The sequence below is a fragment of the Dreissena polymorpha genome, chromosome 1 (assembly GCF_020536995.1).
Source record: "Dreissena polymorpha isolate Duluth1 chromosome 1, UMN_Dpol_1.0, whole genome shotgun sequence".
Classification (NCBI taxonomy): Eukaryota; Metazoa; Mollusca; class Bivalvia; order Myida; family Dreissenidae; genus Dreissena; species Dreissena polymorpha.
In genome coordinates this window covers 184299125-184318859 of record NC_068355.1, presented here as the reverse complement: position 1 = coordinate 184318859, position 19735 = coordinate 184299125, and the positions used below count along the sequence as shown (strand labels likewise).

General features: G+C 37.9%; 1 protein-coding gene and 1 long non-coding RNA gene across 5 annotated transcripts in view; both read left to right on the top strand.

The window, feature by feature from the left end:
- The first annotated feature begins 2767 nt into the window (after nt 1-2767).
- The window catches only part of LOC127864223 (uncharacterized), a 36684-nt gene continuing 19716 nt past the window's right edge, over nt 2768-19735 (top strand). For 3 of the 4 annotated variants that reach the window (XR_008041591.1, XR_008041592.1, XM_052403911.1), the window contains exons 1-2: nt 12694-12762; nt 18846-19735. The gene's annotated coding sequence lies outside the window, so the exon portion shown is untranslated. Of the gene's footprint in view, nt 3372-9586; nt 10558-11725; nt 12082-12693; nt 12763-18845 lie in introns of those variants that run through there. The other variant, XR_008041590.1, reaches the window with a different exon arrangement.
- LOC127864224 (uncharacterized) lies at nt 14746-15383 on the top strand. Its single transcript, XR_008041602.1, has 2 exons — nt 14746-15082; nt 15228-15383. It is a non-coding gene; the product is annotated as an uncharacterized LOC127864224 (long non-coding RNA).

Here is a 19735-nt window from a genome sequence, read left to right as displayed (position 1 = left end):
GTTGGGGTAAACATCCGCAAGGCCCGGGTATCGACATAGTTTATATAGACTAATATATCAAATTGTTTAAAAATCATATACTCTAAAATCACAGGTCCTTTTGCTGTGCTATTTGGTTATGTAACATCTTAAAATAGTCCTCTACAAAGTTTGTAAAAATGATGCCCTGAGTCTAGTCACCACACCTGTGTGTGTGTGTGCATGTACCTGTGCATGTGTGTGTGTGTGCATGTACCTGTGCATGTGTGTGTGTGTGTGTGCATGTACCTGTGTATGTGTGTGTGTGTGCATGTACCTGTGCATGTGTGTGTGTGTGTGCATGTACCTGTGCATGTGTGTGTGTGTGTGCATGTACCTGTGCATGTGTGTGTGTGTGCATGTACCTGTGCATGTGTGTGTGTGTGTGTGCATGTACCTGTGCATGTGTGTGTGTGCATGTACCTGTGCATGTGTGTGTGTGTGTGTATGTACCTGTGCATGTGTGTGTGTGTGTGTGTGTGTGTGTGTATGTACCTGTTTATGTGTGTGTGTGTGTGTGCATGTACCTGTGCATGTGTGTGTGTGTGTGTGTATGTACCTGTGCATGTGTGTGTGTGTGTGTGTGTGTGTGTGTGTGCATGTACCTGTGCATGTGTGTGTGTGTGTGCATGTACCTGTGCATGTGTGTGTGTGTGTGTATGTACCTGTGCATGTGTGTGTGTGTGTGTGTGTGTGTGCATGTACCTGTGCATGTGTGTGTGTGTGTGCATGTACCTGTGCATGTGTGGTGTGTGTGCATGTACCTGTTTATGTGTGTGTGTGTGTGTGCATGTACCTGTGTATGTGTGTGTGTGTGTGTGCATGTACCTGTGCATGTGTGTGTGTGTGTGTGTGCATGTACCTGTGTATGTGTGTGTGTGTGTGTGCATGTACCTGTGCATGTGTGTGTGTGTGTGTGTGTGTGTGTGTGTGTGTGTGTGTGTGTGTGTGTGTGTGTGTGTGTGTGTGTGTGTGTGTGTGTGTGTGTGTGTGTGTGTGTGTGTGTGTGTGTGTGTGTGTGTGTGTGTGTGTGTGTGTGTGTGTGTGTGTGTGTGTGTGTGTGTGTGTGCATGTACCTGTGCATGTGTGTGTGTGTGTGTGCATGTACCTGTGTATGTGTGTGTGTGTGTGTGCATGTACCTGTGCATGTGTGTGTGTGTGTGTGCATGTACCTGTGTATGTGTGTGTGTGTGGTGTGTGTGTGTGTGTGTGCATGTACCTGTGTATGTGTGTGTGTGTGTGTGTGTGTGTGTGTGTATGTACCTGTGTATGTGTGTGTGTGTGTGCATGTACCTGTGCATGTGTGTGTGTGTGTGTGTATGTACCTGTGCATGTGTGTGTGTGTGTGTGTGTGTGTGTGTGTGCATGTACCTGTGTATGTGTGTGTGTGTGTGTGCATGTACCTGTGCATGTGTGTGTGTGTGTGTGCATGTACCTGTGCATGTGTGTGTGTGTGTGCATGTACCTGTGCATGTGTGTGTGTGTGTGCATGTACCTGTGTATGTGTGTGTGTGTGTGCATGTACCTGTGTGTGTGTGTGTGTGTGCATGTACCTGTGCATGTGTGTGTGTGTGTGCATGTACCTGTGTGTGTGTGTGTGTGTGTGTGCATGTACCTGTGCATGTGTGTGTGTGTGTGTGTGCATTTACCTGTGCATGTGTGTGTGTGTGTGCATGTACCTGTGCATGTGTGTGTGCATTTACCTGTGCATGTGTGTGTGTGTATTTCTAATAATCTACTGTATCCATGAACTTTAAATGAATTTCAAAAATGTAGGTGCAATTTCGAGCTATATTGTTATAACTGAGATTTTCTAATGTTGGAGTGGCCTTAGTGTGTTGTTGAGGGAAGCTGGAATACCCGGAAGAAGCCCAGTCCCCCCTGTCCTATATGGTTACCAACAACCAAACTTACAGGCTTTCGCGCAAGAAAGAATCACAGGTATCAAACATTTCGCTAGCTGGACAGCCAGTGGCACCACTTGGGGGTTGAACAGTTTTATATAGGTTACAATATACTAAATAGTTGTGTCATGTAGGGCTGTTTTGCACTTTAGACTATTATTCTTGTTTGGAATTAGTGATAGGGCATAAATAGGTGTTCACTACTTAGTCCCTAAAATATGATAAAGTTAGAGACTAAAGTAATAATTTGCACTGAAAATGTTACATTCCACTAGAAACAGGATGGGAAAAAATGGTGCAAAAACAGTTGATTTTGATTTGTGTCAAGTTCTGTCTTGGTTTGTACATGATATACCATAATTACTCTTTCATAATGACACTCTAAGTGTTCGGACACCCTCTTTTTAGCAAAAATAATTATTTTTTGTGACTCTAAATTTTCGGACATACAGATGTTTTGTCCATAATTAATGTCTCTTAATTTGCAAAGAGTATATTTTACCGCGCCTTACTACAAATTTCGGCCCTCTTTTCGCTTATCTTGTTACACTTCAATCATGGATTTTTACAACGGTATGAAGGTCATAAAACCTGAGGGCATTACTAACTTTAAAACAATCTCTGAACTGCATGGATTAGAGCTTTGATATTTGGTATGTGAAATTAGTTTTAAATAAAATGTACCATTCTTGTTAAACTGGGCAGTCATTTGTACTATATGTTTCGAAACTATCTTCATTGTAGACTTCTGTGCTTCAAGTCAATTTAAATTAGCATGTTATTCAATGCACTTCTTACAATTTCATTCCAGTAGGTTAAAAGTAAACTGACACTGTACAATGTTCTCACGTGACAGTTTACATCGTGAAGTGGTGAGGCTGGTCACTAGTCCTACATAACTGTGCCGCAAAGAGCTTTTTGGATTATAAGTTGAACAATGTTTTACAAGTTCAAATGATATTTATTGAGTCATGTTAAAGGTGATAACTGTTGATCTAATATAAATAGAATATAATATATATGTGTGTATAATATGTTTCTATACTGATGCAGATTTATTTGTAATTATAGTGTCAGAAAGTGACTTTGTTAAAACCAGTTAGTCTACAAAATGGCAACAAGTTCTCCGTCTTCAGTTGAGCTGGGTTCGGATGAAGTGAAGGACTATATTTGTAATGCCTGTGAAGACCAGAATAATGTTGAGACATGTGCTGATTTCTATTGTAAACAGTGTGAACGGTTTTATTGTGGAAACTGTATTGATCCACATGGTAAAGCCTTGGCTAAACATACTACATTTGGAAGGGTCGAAATAGATAAATGGCCAGTTTCAAAAAAGGTGGTGGATTTTCTACAAACTTGTGATGTTCATAAGGACCATAAAATTCACCAATTCTGCAACCTGCACAAACAGCTGTGCTGCCCTCAGTGTGTATCTGATCAACACAGGTATGTACTCTTCAGCTGTTAAGTTATTATTACAATATGATTAAAAAATATTATTTACAAAAAGTTAGGCTTTTATACCCATTCTCATCACGATGTAAATCCAAAGAAAGAGTCGTTAATTCAAAGTTCATGTTCTTTTTCAAACCCACTAACGGGTCTTTAAATTAAGAATTATTATAAATGCTTATATAGGGAGATATATTTAAATGTTGAAACTCATCATTTCAAACAGCGAAAAAAATGTCAGAAGTATTGATGACTTAAACATTTTTCTGTGAAATGATGTTTTTTTAAGGTTCATTCGCTGTCATTATGACCTTAAAATTTTCCGTTAAACACTTAAATTACAATTGAATGACTCTTGATCATAAGTATTGAATGAGAAAAGAAAACAAATCAATATGTTAACTTGTGGCTTTGGCAACTGAAACATAGAGGATATTTGTTCATGTCAGTGTGAGATCGTTTGTTATTTCACGAGTGATCTAAGATTATGCACTTCAATAACAAAGTGCAATTCTACACATGGGTACTGTGCATTTGTAGAATCGGAACATACAACATTTTACACATAACAATTGTACAAAACAGATATTAAAAAGTTGTAATTCAGCGTTTTAACAAATGTTTAACTAGAATGTTAACTAAATGTTTCTCTGTTTAACAAATGAGCTGAATATTCAACACGTGCAACATTTCTGGTGATGAATAATATTGGCGGTCTTTCCCTTCCATATTTTTGAAATAATACAGACGATACTGACATCAGATTTTTTAGCATTTTTCAGTATTTAGGAACAGTTGATTTCAGACCATGAATACAGAAAGAACTTAGAATTATATGTTATAGTAATACCAGTTTTATTTGGATTATTTTGTTAATCACATGTGCATTAAAAACAAATAAAATCCTATTATAAAAAAGGACAAATAACGAACAAGAACATTTGGTAGAGTCAAATCAGTCTATTCAAGGTTTTAAGAGCTAAGGTCAAGGTGACCTTAAAGGTTTTGGTCAAGGCTTTAAGGTGAATGTGACTATCACACTTACATATAGTGTGAAAATTGTTTCCGATCGATAACTCGTCAACAAATTAACAGATTGGCTTGATACATGTACTTCACTTCTGCATTGGCCTTGGACAGTATATGACCCCTATTGAAATTGTAATCACTAGGTCAAAGGTCAAAGTCACGATCACACTAAGTGTGAAAATCGTTTCCGATCAATAATTCGTCAACAAATTGACAGATTGGATTGATTCTTCACATTTGCATTGGTCTTGAACAGTAAATGACCTCTATTGAAATTGAGGCCACTTCTTCAAAGGTGAAGGTCACTATCACATTAAGTGGTATCCGATCAATAACTTGTCAACGAATTGGCTGATTAGCTTGATACTTCATATGTGCATTGGCCTTGGACAGTAGATGACCCCGATCTTAATTGAGGTTACTAGGTCAATGGTCAAGGTCACTATCCTATTTGATACTTTTCATGAACATTGGCCTTGGACAGTAGATGAACCCAATTGAAATAAGTTACGCAGTAAGTGTGAAATAGTTTTTTAATCAATAACTTCAGCTTATTCACCGATTGGCTTGATACTTGTCATGTGCAATATCCTTGGACTGTAGATGACCCCTCTCAAAATTGGGGTCACTAGGTCAAAGGACATGCTTCATACTACCCTTGCGCATTGGCCTTGGACAGTAGATGACCCCTATCAAAATTGGGGTCACTAGGTCAAATGTTAAGGTCACTGTAACAATAAGTGTGAAAATTGTTTCTGATCAATAACTCATCAATGAATTGACTGATTTGCTTGATACTTCAGATGCTCATTGGCCTTGGACAGTAGATGAACCCTATTGAAATTGGGATCACTAGTTAAAAGCCCTGTTGGGGGGGGGGGCATATGTGTCTGACCGCAGAACACTTTTCTCATTGTGTGTAGTATAAAGTAAATTGTAAAATATAATTCTATTCTTATTTCCCAATTTTTAAAATATCATTGACTCTAGGCTTGCTTATGAAATGTCAATACAGTTGTATCACACATAAATAATAAACAGTAAACCAATATCTTGGGTTCTCCTTAAAAATGTTTTACAATGGCATCTTTTCTTGTCCACGAATAGATCAAGTGACAACAACAAAAGCAAAATAATCACAATAGGTTAAATAACAACAAAACATATTGTGAGATAGTAGACCAGGTTGCATGTCATAAGCCACTCATCACAGGCTAGATTGTTCACACCGAGACTTTATTTAGAAATAGAGGACCTCTTTTAAGATTTGGGGTTATTTTGCTTTGCATCTGTCCTTTGGTCCATTTGTCGGTTTGACCGTAGACCAATTGTTTCTAGACAATATCTAGGGAATGCTTTGACCTACAGCAATGCAAAATGTTTTATGTTTACATCGAAGAAGATTAAGAGGCCAATCCATTTTGAGGTCAATAGTTCAAAGGTCACAGAAGCTTTTAACATGAAATTATAATGGTGTATATGTAGTAGTCAGGTTTAGAACATTTAATACACATAATAACAATCTTGTAAGCAGATTTTCAATTATGATAAAACTATGTAGGAACATTAGGCATTGTACAGATATATATCAGTACTGCCATCATTAAATGCATTCACTGATTGAATTTTAAAACATTTTAGACAAGTGCTTGCAAAAAAACAGTCCCAGCCGGTTTATTAAACAATAATTTATATGATTTTCATTGCTGGCTAATTAAAAAAAATCTGGAAGTCATGCCTGTTTTGTGGGGTGGAAGAACATTAATGATCTTTTCTTGCATTATTATGCATAGTGTTGTCAAGGTTTACAATATCAAAAGTGAAAACAATGTAAACAACTAGATATGTTTTCTTAGTACATGAATACCTCTGCAATCCTGAATTTGTCCCAAAAGTGTCAAAAAAATACGAACAAAAATACAGAGTTGCACGAGTTTCCCTGACGATTAATATGTTACTGTAGACGTATCCATCTATCATCAATCCTTTATAGTTTCGCTTATCACAATTGAAAAAGATATGATTGTTTGGTTAAAGGGACACGCACTTGGGCAAAATTACATGACGATAAATATTGATGTGAATTGTCAGTCCTCTAGTAGCAATACTGATTATTTTACAATCAACACAATTGAAAATGTATTTTTTTTATAAAAATTAGACATTGCTACAATTATAACTAGAAATGGCGCTGCAGAGGCCGACGTGTATCCCCACGCCGCATGTTTGACCCAGGGGCGCCCCAGGGTTGGTTATGGGGTCAGTATCAATTAGAAGTGAATCGGTGTAGAAATGAAGAAGTTATAGTTAAAGGCAATTTTGGGTGGGTGTGGCCTATGTGGGTGGGGCGTCTCAGTCTCAAGGTTGGTAATGGGGCCATGCATAGTTGAGATTGACTGTATTGTCATGCATAGTTGAGATTGACTGTATTGTCATGCATAGTTGAGATTGACCGTATTGTCATGCATAGTTGAGATTGACTGTATTGTCATGCATAGTTGAGATTGACTGTATTGTCATGCATAGTTGAGATTGACTGTATTGCCATGCATAGTTGAGATTGACTGTATTGTCATGCATAGTCGAGATTGACCGTATTGTCATAAGAGAATTTCAGTATCAATTTGAAGTGAATCGGTGTAGAAATGAAGAAATTATAGTAAAAGGCAATTTTGGGTGGCAGTGGTCTATGTGGGCAGGGCGTCCCAGGGTTGTTAATGGGGCCATGCATAGTTGAGATTGACCGTATTGTCAAAAGAGAGGTTCAGTATCAATTTGAAGTAAAACGGTGCAGAAATGAATAAGTTTATGTAAAATAACATACAAAATGAGTGAAATCTGTGACCCGCCCGCCCAAACCCCCATAACTTTTGACCCAGGAGTCAGATCAAAATTCCAAATAGTGCAGGGTCGCACATATGCTCATAGCTACCATGTGTGTAAGTATTAAGGTTCTAGTGCTTATAGTGTAGGAGGAGATATTGGCCAGGACGGACTAACAGACAGACGGACTTACAGACGGATGGTGGAGATAACCACAACATCCCCATGCTTTTCAAAAAGCGTGGGGATAATGAAAAAAACAGAACGAAAATATAGAGGTGCGCAAGCTCACATGCCTGGTTACTGTACTCGTAAAATTCAGGAATACGTGTTGAGTTATATACGACAGAAAAGTCACGCAGATGGATGGAAGAGTGCAAATCTATATACCCCTGTATGAAGCCAATGAAAAAAGCGTTCATTTATTTTCCATGATTGTGTTTAGCCCGACTATTATATATAAAATATATATAGGGGAGTTATCCTACTTACCCCGGTGTCGGCATTAGCGTCTGCATTAGCATTAGCTTGCAAATGTTAAAGTTTTTGTACTACCCCAAATATTTTCATTGTGCCTTGACATATTGCTTTCATATTTTGCATACTTGTTCCATACTTGTTAACCATCATGACCCCAACCTATGAACAAGAGCAGACAACTCTATCAAGCATTTTGTCATAATTATGGCCCCTTTTCCACTTAGAATATGCAGCAAATGTTAAAGTTGGCATACTACCCCGAATATTTTCAATGTCCCTTGACATATTGCTTTCATATTTTGCATACTTGTTTACCATCATGACCCCAACCTGTTAACAAGAGCAGACAATTCTATGAAGTCATAATTATGGCCCATTTTATGCTTAGAGTATGCAGCAAATGTTAAAGTTTTCATACTACCCCAATTATTTTCATTGTCCCTTGACATATTGCTTTCATATTTTGCATACTTGTTTACCAACATCACCCCAACCTATAAACAAGATAAGACCACTGTATCAAGCATTTTTACATAATTATTGCCCCTTTTATACTTAGAATATGCATATTATTGATAAATCTATGTTAAAGTTTGCTGACTACCCCAAATATTTCCTATATCCTTTGACATTTTGCTTGTATATGTTGCATACTTGTTTATCAACATGACCCAAACCTATAAACAAGAGCAGACCACTGTATCAAGCATTTTTACATAATTATGGCCCCTTTTACACTTAGATAATTGAAAATTTTGCTTAATTTGCCTTAGCTTCTTTATTTATGATCACATTTTATTATTACTTTGACAAAACACACTTACCTGAATACCACAATGGATTCCACCTTAATGTAACATAACGCACACAAAACGCACATTTGGGGCATTGTTGGATTTATATAATGATCGAAATTTGTACCACATTTCATACAATCTTAAATAGGCAGCCATCTGGATCAACAAATCATTAGCCTCGGGTTATAATTATCGGACACGAATATTTGCTTACCGTATGTGTCAATCTTCGGTCATTTCCGTATGTATTCGTTAGGTGTCCGTTGCATACGTATATTTGGGTTGCAGACACGTGACTTAACAAACGGCCAATCAGAATTGTACATGTAGACACGTGACGTTACACAGCCAATCAGAATTGTACACATAACAATTATCAAAGCTTTCGTTGTTTATATCTATATTTATGGAGTCTTACTTAAACGGCCGAACATACAAGTCGTATTATTGCTGGCTTTCGCGGGATGGGCCCATTGCGGGCTTCGCCCATTGCGGGCTTCGCATGTATCTTGTATTTGACAAACATTTTGGAAACGTTGTGTTGTGTTAATAAGCAGAAATAAAACGTAAAGAAATCAGAAATGAACTTTGTTGGTTATTACTGTGTGCAACAACGTGTAATTACGCTACATTAACAATTCCCCACACCCCTACCCAGAATCCCTCCCCCCCAACCTCCCCCCCCCCTTTTTTTTTTTTTTTTAAACATTATCTAATAAATTACCACACCCTACATTATACCCCCTCTCACCTCCTCTACCCCCCTACCTCCCCCTTTTTTATTTTTGAAAGATCGTCTAATTAATGACCACTCCTCACATTATACCCCCTCTCAATCCCACCCCCCCCCCAAAAAAATTCTTTTTTTTTCCTTTTTTTATTTTTGAAAGATCATATAATAAATTATTGATTATGAACAATTTCCCCATGATGGCTTATGTTATATTGTCAAGCACTCGAATAGTCAGACGCGCTGTCCTCTGACAGCTCTTGTTATTTGACACTGTTTACTTGTTTGAAGCATTACATTATTTTACTGACTATTCCTTGGTATGTACATGTATTAATTGTTTATTTCAGCAAGTGCAGTAAAGTGACCCCGATTTCGGAGCTGACCAACACGCAGCCCACAGACCTACAGGGACTGTCAGTGGAGCTGGAAACTGTCATGGGTGGAATCAAAAGCCTACAGATAAATCAGGAGGCCAGTGTTCAGTCATTGCAGAGAACATACAAGGAACATGGGGCAGTCATGATAGAACAATTGCATGGCAATTTAAATACTAATATAGATAAGTGTTGTAATAGTTCTGTGGGTACATCGGGCAAAAATTTAAAAGAAGAAATGTGTTGGAGTGTTCTTTCTATCTTGAATGAATTTGATAATATTACTGTGAAGGAATTAAATGAGATAAAAGAGGAAGTTATAAGCATAAAAGGGTCAGTTACAATTTCTATTCATAAATGCACCAGTCTTCACAATGACTGGTCACAATTCCATGAAATTGTTCAGAAAATTGGAGATAATAAGGAGCTCTGCCTTATAGCCAGCATAAAATGTAAGCATATAATACAGCAGGCATTAACTCTGCTTGGAAAGTCAGGCAAGGCGTTTAACGTCCAGGGGAAGTCTAAGCACAATGTGAGAATACCAAGTGATTCAGATTCATGTGGTATCTCAGGCATATGTGTTCTTCCAGATGGACAGGTCTTGGTTGCAGACTTCAATAATAAGAGAGTCAAGCTTCTGAGCCAGCAGTACCAGGTGGTTAGTCACTGGAATGTGAGGGCTAACCCACGGGGCATATGTTTGATCACACCCAGTGAGGTTGCAGTGGCTGTGAATACTAGAAACATACATGAGGTCCAGTTTATCACTGTCAACCAGGGAAAGCTTGTTCCTGGCAGGAAGTTTCAGTTACAACATAGATGTACTGGTTTGGCCCATCACCAAGGAGACCTTTTTGTCACCTCTGGTCAACAACTGTACAAATACTCACTGAATGGCAAACTGATCTGCAGACTCTATAATGGAGATTTTGATTTTGGAGGTAAGAATCATGGTGAATCCATCCTGATAACATTTGTATTATTTACAGGGATTTGTCGAGCCATTGTGGGAAAAGGAGTCTAGTCAAATTGTGTTATTTTAAATCCCTACAATGACAAAATTTGGAAATTTTTATCGACTCAATGAACCGAATTGGGATTTATTTTTTTAATCAACAAATATTGACCCATAAGGCCTTTATCTTGTTTTTTTTTTAAATCATATAAATTACATTTATATACTTTGTGAGATGAAAATAAAATAAAATTCAGATGTAATAGCAGAAAACCTGCTGATGTATTATAAAATATTTGTTCTATAATTCATTATGTGCCCTTTGAATGCTACAGTGCATTGTAGCCAAAACAATTAGATTCAGAAATTAATATTGATTTATAATCATGAGTAATGAAGTATTTTGACTGTCACTACATGACATGTCTATAAATAGAAACTGAGTTCTTGGGAGTGAGACACTTTCTGACCCTGTCTTAATTTTGTGGTTGTTAAATGATTGTACATGTACAATATGTTTGTTAAATTGAATAATTTCATAACGCCTTATAACATAGGTACTATTGTGGTTGTATTCTTTTATGAAGTGTTCAAATGTATGTATTAATTTCATTGTAATTATAGTAGTATGTTCATTTAAACATTTTGCTGTTGAAATTGGTTTTATATCTAACAAGCTAGAAAAGTGTCAATAACTGTTGTTTTGAATATTATTTTTCTTGTTATAAACACTTAAAAAACACAAATAACGTTGTAACACAGCACATGAATTATGTCTGCTTTGGTCAATTTCACTAATTTCAGTACATAGTTATCACATGTATACATGTGTGGGAAATCTATTCATGCTGCACATAGTAACATGGTTTATACATGTTGATTGAACTGTGCAATTGTTTCTGTATGTGATATTGTGCTACACTTCATTTCTAACTCACCAGTCGCATTTCAACTTGTCAAATTTCTACGTAATACTGCAACTGAAGTTTATTGTCACGCTTAACTATTGAATCATTGAAATGTATGCATATATGTTAGATGTGTAAAGGCCTATTATAACAACATATGCGTAATACAATATCACTGCAGTATGTTTAATAAGATTATTTAACATTGACAGTAATTCAATATCTTGATGTTACTCTGTTTTGCAGTAGACACGTGTGCTGTGAGTCCCACAGGAGACAGGCTGTACATCATCAGCTGGCACAACAAGCTTCTCACCCTGGCCAGGGATGGCACACTCCTGGCTACATACACAGACCCAGCACTAGTGCGCCCAGATGGTCTACATGTGACCCCTGCAGGCCAGGTGCTGGTCTGTGGATGGCAGTCCCACACTGTACTACAGGTGGGCTGGGAGGGGCAGAGTAAGCTGACTAAGCTGGCTACACGGGAGGATGGAGTGAGGTTTCCATGGTCAGTCTGCTACAGCAGCACCACATCATCCATCATTGTGGGACAATCGAGGGACAACATCCTGGTGTTCAGAGTGGAATAGTGTGTACATGTATGTATTAGTTGTTGTAATTAGTGATTAGTATTTTAATTACAATGTGTTGTTTAGCATACGAACATAGTAGTGTGTCATGTTACAATACAACATTAAGTGTGTAGTTAAAGATACAAATGATTTATGTGAACATATTGTTATCTAATTACACAATGTGAGGGTTTTTGTGAGAACATTAGATCTAATGCATATTATGATATGTTGTCATAACATTTGTGTCATTATGGTCCTAATATTTAGTTCTTGTAAACTGTGCATGAAAAAACAAAGCATTTTAACTGAAAATTTCATATTTGTACATAGATGCACATGTACCTAGCAACTGAGGCTATTTTTAGACTTTCATTTCTATAAACACATTGCCATGTAAGAAATGTATATGGATGAATATTTTTTAAATAAAATATGAAATTGTTTAAGTAATCTTTGGAGGAGTATATATTGATATTTTACGCAATGTTTACAGAAAGGCAACACTTGATGTGAGATTTATTAATTTGCCATATTTTATGCTGTTGAACATTTGTTATTGATTTTCATTACATTTATATAAATTTGTGTGAGTCCTAAATATACATACAAGAAAAATATCAAGCTATTTTGCTGCTCCAGTCGCTGCTGAGTCAGGACAAGGATGCCAAGGATGTGGTGGACAAGGATGACCTGAATACACAGAAGGTAACAAAGACGTTTTAATTATCAGGCCTTTTCATGGCCAATTTGGGTAAAAATGCAATTTTGGGATTTTTATTTTTTTCGTGCGAAAAGTCCATTGATTTCAGAAAAACAAATTTAATATAACTATTCCTAATACTTAAAATTAAAAGAATAAAATCATATTATGCTAGTAATATACTTTTTTTTAGATCTTATTGAAATATAATTGAGACATATTAATCATAAGGCACTTATTATGCCCCCCTTTTGAAGAAGAGGGGGTATATTGTTTTGCACGTGTCGGCCTGTCAGTCTGTCGGTCCTTCTGTCCGTCCACCAGATAGTGTCCTGATGATAACTAAAGAACGGTAAGGTCTAGGATCATGAAACTTCATAGGTATATTGATCATGACTGGCAGATGACCCCCTATTGATTTTCAGGTCACTAGGTCAAAGGTCAAGGTCACAGTGACTCAAAATGGTAAAATGATTTCCGGATGATAACTCAAGAAGGCTTACGCCTAAGATCATGAAACTTCATAGGAACAATGATCATGACTGGCAGATGACACCTATTGATTTTCAGGTCACTAGGTCAAAGGTCAAGGTCACAGTGACTCGAAATAGTAAAATGGTTTCCGGATGATCACTCAAGCATGCTTACGCATAAGATTATGAAACTTCATAGGTACATTGATCATGACTGGCAGATGACTCCTTTAAATTTTCAGGTCACTAGGTGAAAGGTCAAGGTCACAGTGACTCGAAAACAGTAAAATTGTTTCCTGATGTTAACTTAAGAATAATTAGGCCTAGTATCATGAAACTTCATAGGTATATTGATCATGACTGGCAGATGACCCCTATAGATTTTCAGGTCACTAGGTCAAAGGTCAAGGTCACAGTGACTCGAAATAGTCAAATGATTTCCGGATGATCACTCAAGCATGCTTACGCATAAGATTATGAAACTTCATAGGTACATTGATCATGACTGGCAGATGACTCCTTTAAATTTTCAGGTCACTAGGTCAAAGGTCAATGTCACAGTGACTTGAAACAGTAAAATGGTTTCCTGATGTTATCTCAAGAATAATTAGGCCTAGGATCATGAAACTTTACATGGTTCGACAATAAGGCATGTCCGACAGACATTGTCTAGTAAGATCTGTGGTCGGGCTAGTAAAACTGTGGGCTAGCTTGTCCGACTGGTTGTACATACAAAATCTATACTGATTCATATAACTACCGGTATAACTAACCGAAAACCTTTTTCTCTTAATGTGTAAAATAACTATTGTATCCATTATTTGCATCAGAACAAAACTAGCATATATAAATAAACGCGGAGCAGTCTTATGATTCATCGCTATTTTTAGACGCGAAGGAGAGCTTCCCACAGAAATAGCTTGTTTCCATTGGTAAAGTTGTCATGAATATTAACCTTTTGCATGCTGGGAAATATGTAGTCTGCTAAAATGTTGTGTGCTGAATTGCTAAAATTAGCATTTTCTTCAGTTTTTTTCAAAGAATACTATCAGAATAGCAAACAGTTTGGATCCAGATGAGACGCCACGTTCTGTGGCGTCTCATCTGGATCCAAACTGTTTGCAAAGACCTTCAAAATTCAGTTCCAGCATTGAAAGAGTTAATGATTTTCTGCAGTGTCGTAGAACTTTACATCATGTTTTTTAGACTTCTATCGAAAATCGGTATCGTCAATGTAAACATTTTGGCGTAGCAGACGAGAGAATGTAATTTAAAGAATGGCTTTGTTCAAGATTGGATTTTCGTCCTACAAATAAGTTAATAAAGAAGAATCCTACAGTAAAACTGACACAGATTATGATGGAATAGGGCCTTGGAGCTGTGGTAGCATGGAACACAGCGGTCAAGGAGGCCAGAATTTGATAACGTTAAATAAATGTCACCTGCTGTACGGACATCATTTGTTTAACTGGTGATAAACAGTGAAATTACAACAAACAATTTATGTTGTTAAATAGTTATGCCCCCCTTCGAAGAAGAGGGGGTATATTGCTTTGCTCATGTCGGTCGGTCGGTCCGTCCACCAGGTGGTTGTCAGACGATAACTCAAGAACGCTTAGGCCTAGGATCATGAAACTTCATAGGTACATTGATCATGACTTACAGATGACCCCTATTGATTTTCAGGTCACTAGGTCAAAGGTCAAGGTCACTGTGACCCGAAATAGTAAAATGGTTTCCAGATAATAATTCAAGAACGCTTATGCCTAGGATCATGAAACTTCAAAGGTAGATTGATCATGACTAGCAGATGACCCCTATTGATTTTCAGGTCACTAGGTCAAAGGTCAAGGTCACAGTGACCCGAAATGGTAAAATGGTTTCCGGATGATAATTCAAGAACCCTTATGCCTAGGATCATAGAACTTCATAGGTAGATTGATCATGACTAGCAGATGACCCCTATAGATTTTCAGGTCACTAGGTCAAAGGTCAAGGTCACAGTGACCTGAAATAGTAAAATGGTTTCCGGATGATAACTCAAGAACGCTTATGCCTAGGATCATGAAACTTGATAGGTACATTGATCATGACTGGCAGATGACCCGTATTGATTTTCAGGTCACTAGGTCAAAGGTCAAGGTCACAGTGACCCGAAATAGTAAAATGGTTTCCTGATGATAACTCAGGAAAGCTTATGGCTAGGATCATGAAACTTCATAGGTACATTGATCATGACTCGCAGATGACCCCTATTGATTTTCAGGTCACTAGGTCAAAGGTCAAGGTTACGGTGACAAAAAACATTTTTACAAAATGGCTGTCACTACAACTTAGAGCCCATATGGGGGGCATGCATGTTTTACAAACAGCCCTTGTTTTATTTAATTTTTTACTTTGTGCATCAAAATAACTTTCTTGTGTTCACTAATTATTTTCTGATAAAACCTGATTAAACAGTTACACGACACAATTCTGTTTACCGGTATTTGCTATGTCATTTATGGTCTAGTAGACATCAGATTCAGGCTAGTACATTTTAAGAGGAGCTGGTCAGATGGTCTGGCTGTAAAAAAAGTTAATGTCGAACCCTGCTTTAGAGGTATATTGCTCATGACTGGCAGATGACCACTACAGATTTTCAGGTCACTAGGTCAACGGTCAAGGTCACAGTGACAAAAAACATATTCACACAATGGCTGCCACTACAACTGACAGCCCATATGGGGGTCATGCATGTTTTACAAACAACCCTTGTCTTAATAACTGTATCTACACATGTGCAGACATGTGGTGTCACCAATGAATGCTTTTAATCCACACTTGGAGATCGAATGCCTAATTCTCTTTTTATGCCCCCCTTCTAAGAAGAGGGGGTATATTGTTCTGCTCATGTCGGTCTGTCCGTCCGTATGTCTGTATGTCCGGTCTGTCCACCAGATGGTTTCCGGATGATAACTCAAGAATGCTTAGGCCTAGGATCATGAGACTTCATAGGTACATTGATCATGACTCGCAGATGACCCCTATTGATTTTGAGGTCACTAGGTCAAAGGTTAAGGTCACGGTGACCCGAAATAGAAAAATGGTTTCTGGATGATAACTCAAGAACGCTTACGCCAAGGATCATGAAACTTCATAGGTTCATTGATCATGACTGGCAGATGATTCCTATTGATTTTCAGGTCACTAGGTCAAAGGTCAAGGTCACAGTGACAAAAAATGTATTAACACCATGGCTGCCACTACAACTGACAGCCCATATTTGGGGCATGCATGTTTTACAAACAGCCCTTGTTAAAGAAAGAAAAACGCTTTGCGTATGGGTCCGTTTCAGATACCCATAAATACGCCAGAAAAAGACCTGTTTATGTATTCCCTATGTATTCAGACTGCAAAAAAGATGAGGTGGAAAAGAAAAGTATGAATTTACTTAAGATAAAATATCCTCTTTACTTGTTTGTATAGTTTAAACTCATATATATATATTCATCCAAAATTTCGTGGTCAAAAAGACTTTTACGGACACATAAGTTTATTTTTGTGGATTTCTCAGTTCAGAAAAATAAATGATGAATTTGTGTCAGTTATTTTTCTGTGTGTGATAAATTTGTGGATCAGTCAACTCTTAAAATCAACAAAAATAATGTCCCTCAAATAATAAAGGTTTACAGTGTAACCAGTGTATTAAGAATGTTAAAGATGAAATTGACAAGAATGATATGATTTAACAAAACATAAAATGGCGTCTTTTATTGTGTATATCATGTTTACAGCAGGACTTGTTTTACTTGAGGATCAATAACTCAAACTCTTCTTCAGCTCGATGCTTTCCAACTTATCATACAGGAACCTCAGTTACACAACACCCCGAGAATTTCTGTCATCCTCATAATTCCTTGAGTTTTTAACCAGGTTTTCCGAAGGAAAAAACTGGTTATTAGATTGGCGAATGCGGGCGGGCTGGCTGGCGGGCGGGCGGAACAAGCTTGTCCGGGCCATAACTATGTCGTTCATTGTCAGATTTTAAAATCATTTGGCACATTTGTTCACCATCATTGGACGGTGTGTCGTGCGAAATAATTACGTCGATATCTCCAAGGTCAAGGTCACACTTTGAGTTCAAAGGTCAAAAATGGCCATAAATGAGCTTGTCCTGGCCATAACTATGTCATTCATTGTGAGATTTTAAAATCATTTGGCACATTTGTTAACCATCATGGGACGGAGTGTCGCACGAAAGAATCACGTCAATATCTCCAATGTCAAGGTCGCCACGACTAAAAATAGATTTTTTTTTAAAACAAACTTACAAAGGGGGTTAATTTTGTTTGTTCATTTCAAAAGTTCAGTTGGAGTTTTCTTCCTTAATCAGATTTTTTTTTCACAATGAAAACCTGGTTTTGTGACAATTTTGTCCCTTGTTATAAAGTTGTGAGATATTTAATAAAGCTTATAAATATGATTCCATGGAATGCATTTGTTCTCAATAAGAAGAACCCCGGCCTCATTCCCAGAACAGTGTAATAAAAGCTTTAGAGTTAGTGTTCATGCATGCAATGGCAACAATGTAAGGTTGCATGGGAAAACAGGACTTGATGCATGTGTGTAAAGTGTTGTCCCAGATAAGCCTATGTAGTTTGCATATTCCATATTGGTTCACTCAACGTTACAGCATCTGCTCAGCAAAGAAGACAACTGTCTGGTGAAAGGCTGGCCGTATTACAGTCCAGTGATGTGGGGGGGGGGCGGCCTTTCCATGTCTGGGGATTGCATTGTAGCGGACACTAACAAAAAAAGTTAAAAATATTAATTATGAATTGAAAGATTAATAAAGTATTGACCAACAATTTAAATGATGTTTGAGTACGATATGGTTTGATTGAATCAATTGTCATGTTATTTTGGACAAGGAACCAGTGAAATGCCAAGTTCAAAATTCATGAGAATGAAGTTTTGCCTCTGAAAAACTTCAACTCTTATCGAGAGACATAGTTTGTAATAGATTGTAATATAAACCTGTTTTTATGTCCCCCACTATAGTAGTGGGGGACATATTGTTTTTGCCCTGTCTGTCTGTTGGTCTGTCTGTTGGTCTGTTTGCGCCAACTTTAACATTTTGCAATAACTTTTGCTATATTGAAGATAGCAACTTCATATTTGGCATGCATGTGTATCTCATGAAGCTGCACATTTTGAGTGGTGAAAGGTCAAGGTCATCCTTCAAGGTCAGAGGTCAAATATATGTGGCCCAAATCGCTTATTTTATAAATACTTTTGCAATATTGAAGATAGCAACTTGATATTTGGCATGCATGTGCATCTCATGGAGCTGCACATTTTGAGTGGTGAAAGGTCAAGGTCATCCTTCAAGGTCAGAGGTCAAATATATGTGGCCCAAATCGCTTATTTTATGAATACTTTTGCAATATGAAGATAGCAACTTGATATTTGGCATGCATGTGTATCTCATGGAGCTGCACATTTTGAGTGGTGAAAGGTCAAGGTCATCCTTCACAAGGTCAATGTCATCCTACAAGGTCAAACATCATATAGGGGGACATTGTATTTCACAAACACATCTTGTTACTAGATCATATTTCCCATGTTTTCAGGTGAGCCCCGGTTTTGATATAGAGTTGGTACGGCAACGGCACCAGTCGGGCCCGCAGAAGCCTCAAGTCAAGCACGACCCCTCCCCTGACCCCAAGCTTCTCCCATTTGACATCCAGCTTCAAAGGGTCATCATCGTTGAACAAATTCCTCCTATAGAAAATTTTGAGCACAAAGAGTTTTCACACATGGTTCTCAACAACCACAATTTTCGTGTCGAGTGATCCGCACTTGAGCCTGTTTGGTTTGTTAGACCCGAGTGCCGGAGATGGGACAACCGTTACAGACACAAGGACTTATTGCAGCAGTTATGGCAACATGTACAGTCAGTTCTCAATGTTGGACTTCACAACTAATATCACGATAAATACAAAGTTGGATAACTCGTTCCATTCTTTTTGGGACAAAGAATACAACGGAAAGTAACAAGAGAAAATCAAGGAATATTTGTAGAGTTTTAGTCGGAAGTGTATGCTTACCACTGGCATACTCCTGGACAGTCGTAACTTTACGGACAGTCCCGGTTCGTCCTCACAGGTGTCCAAACTGGCCAAAGAGAACGCACTTTTGACGCAGTTGCTAACAAAGAAAGGCAGCACCGACTTTGTTGTGAACACTCATAGCATCCATGGCCATGCCTCAGGCGGGAAGTTCGACCAACAGCTGAAACAAGGTGCTAAAGGTGAACCCATCAGGGTTTGTAACTACCCACTCCAATCCTAAACAGCCTGGCATTGAGTTGGCGCTTGAGAAGGCGTTGAAAAATGACAGCAGTTATGTTGTGTGGTCCAGTATGCCCTTTGGCTCTCAACCCGATGTTAGGTAGAACTCAAACTGGGCCCTTAGCAATATCAGCGAGGCTAGAATGTCATCTCTGCATCTTGAGCTTCAA